We start from the raw sequence: 2,210 nt of genomic DNA on the forward strand, positions 1-2,210 counted from the left end.
GACCAGCTTCAGGTCTGAGGCTCCAGCTCTTATGAAACAATGTATAATTCCAGCTCTGACTCCAGCTCTGAGATCCCTGCTCGCTGAAAGCAGGTTTCTGGAGTTTTTTTTTTAGCTTCTGTATGTTACTATGTTTCAAACTGCCCACTCAGAGGCCTGCAGCGGCAGGAGGGGAACGTTGGAGTCCGCCGTCACTGAAGCAAGCAAGCCTCATGTTCAGTTTAAGCTGCCTGGCTGCCGGTCGCCATCTTGGCTGTCAGTTAATTTGCATATCTCACTGATTAGCCAATGGGAAGGGTAGCAGTCGTACGCCAATTACCATGTTTCTCTTTTATTAGTGTAGATGTTCTTTCTATTACACCATATTTCCTCTCACTTTGCAAACATCTATAATGGGTTTTTATTCTGTGCCAAAGCTGGTGTTAGGTGGTAGGTTAAGACAAATGAAACACTGATAAAATGTATATGAACATTTAAAATTTAAATTTTTAAGGCATGTTTTTATCTCCTTTGCCAAGCCTATCATTCAATACTTGAATTCAACCTTCCATTCTCTAAAGTTTGCCCAATTTATCTTGTCATTTAGATACTTCCACATACTTTACAATTAATTTATTCAACAAACATTTATATTGGGGTACTAATTCAAAGCACAATGCTAGGTTAATATAATAATGGACAAGACCCAGTCAAATGAAAGAAATGAACAATAACTTCAGAACATGTGAGGACTAAAAGCAATTACTGTGGGGTTGTGGGGGGAAAAAGCTATGAGACTGAAGGAAGGAAGTGATTTTAGTTGGAGCTCAAAGATGAATAAATGATCTTAAAATAGGGTAGAGGAATAAATATGCTTCTGGCAGAGTGAAACCATGTACAAAGGGACAGAGGTGTGCTTGAAAGTCACACCAATTCAGCTGGGGGCGGGGGCATGGCTCAGGAGTTGGGGAACCACCGACTTTTTTTTTCTTTCTTACGCAAAACTATGACTTAGGCTTGGAACCATGTTTTAGAAAGATGGCTTCAAGAGCCCCTTCGGGATCATTTGGAAAAAGAAGTCATTTAGGAGGGAGAGCATCACTTACCTGGATTCGTCATATTCTTTCACATCTCCAAAAAAGAATTGCAAATTCCACAAGGAAAAGAACTATTTCTCCATATTCTTTTATGTTCTTTGGGCTTTAATATGGTACTATGCATTATAATTTTATCTGGTAAATCATTATTATTTTTTTTAGGTCAATGAAAGTAATACATTACCTCTGGTACTGAGTACGGCTTTGTAGCTGAATAGTTGAGGCTGAATGTAATGATTCAGATAGGCATGGGTCGGTAAGGGGAGGAAAGTGGCGTCTTTGGGACAACTTTTGTCTGATTACCTGGAAAATTTGAGCGGTGAAACGGGATGCAGTCGATGAAACCTTTTGAGACTGTACAACAGGATACATTATATTTGATTTAATTAATACAAACCTGATAGTTTCCTAATGAGTCCTGTTGTGGCCTATGCATTATGCTATGTTTGATAATACAGAAATACAGATATGAGTAAGGAACAGTCTCTGACCTGTGAGCGCACACTGGTTCCTGAAAAGAGGAAATAGACATTTTAAGCGTGATATAATAAAATCTGTTTACGCTCTGTTAGCCTGTGAACAAAGTGCTGCGGGAAATAGTGAAGGGAGTGACCTAATAGTTCACAAGATTTTTGTCGGGATTTAAAAAAAAATTAATATATGTGTAAAAATGTCATACTAGTAGTCTTAGCTCAAATTATTACTCAGCAAACACTACTTCGTATTGGTATTGGGAGATTTTTTTTGCAGAACGTGCAGCCCTCACCTTTAAGGGGTTGCTCGTTCCCCTAAGCCTCTGACTTCTTTCGTCTGGCTGAACCCACGTGAGTTTTTGGCTCTTCACGCAGAGACCGGTGTCAAAGACCTGCAGGCTCCCACAGTCCAGCGCCTCTGAGCTCACGGCTGCGGCTCTACTCGGGAGTTTACGGTCGTGGGCGGGGCCCGCCCCCCCTCATGTGGTCCCGACATCATTTGACATGGCGGAATCCCTCCTCAAACCCTCCTGGTAGTTATTGGAGCGGCGGCGGCGGCTGGAGCAGGAGGAGGAGGAGGAGGAGGAGGAGGGCGGCGGCGGCGGCGGTGGCGGGAGCGGAGAAGGGGGCGGCGGCGGCCCTCGGGGCTGCCGGCTGGGAA

General features: G+C 43.2%; 1 long non-coding RNA gene across 1 annotated transcript; it reads right to left on the bottom strand.

Moving 5' to 3' along the window:
• Positions 1 to 350: 350 nt before the first annotated feature.
• LOC107183138 lies at positions 351 to 1,932 on the bottom strand. Its single transcript, XR_001513909.1, has 3 exons — positions 1,843 to 1,932; positions 1,261 to 1,379; positions 351 to 416 (listed from the first exon to the last, which is right to left on the bottom strand). It is a non-coding gene; the product is annotated as an uncharacterized LOC107183138 (long non-coding RNA).
• Between the last annotated feature and the right edge of the window lie 278 nt (positions 1,933 to 2,210).

This window comes from Myotis davidii, unplaced genomic scaffold (assembly GCF_000327345.1).
Source record: "Myotis davidii unplaced genomic scaffold, ASM32734v1 scaffold115, whole genome shotgun sequence".
NCBI lineage: Eukaryota > Metazoa > Chordata > Mammalia > Chiroptera > Vespertilionidae > Myotis > Myotis davidii.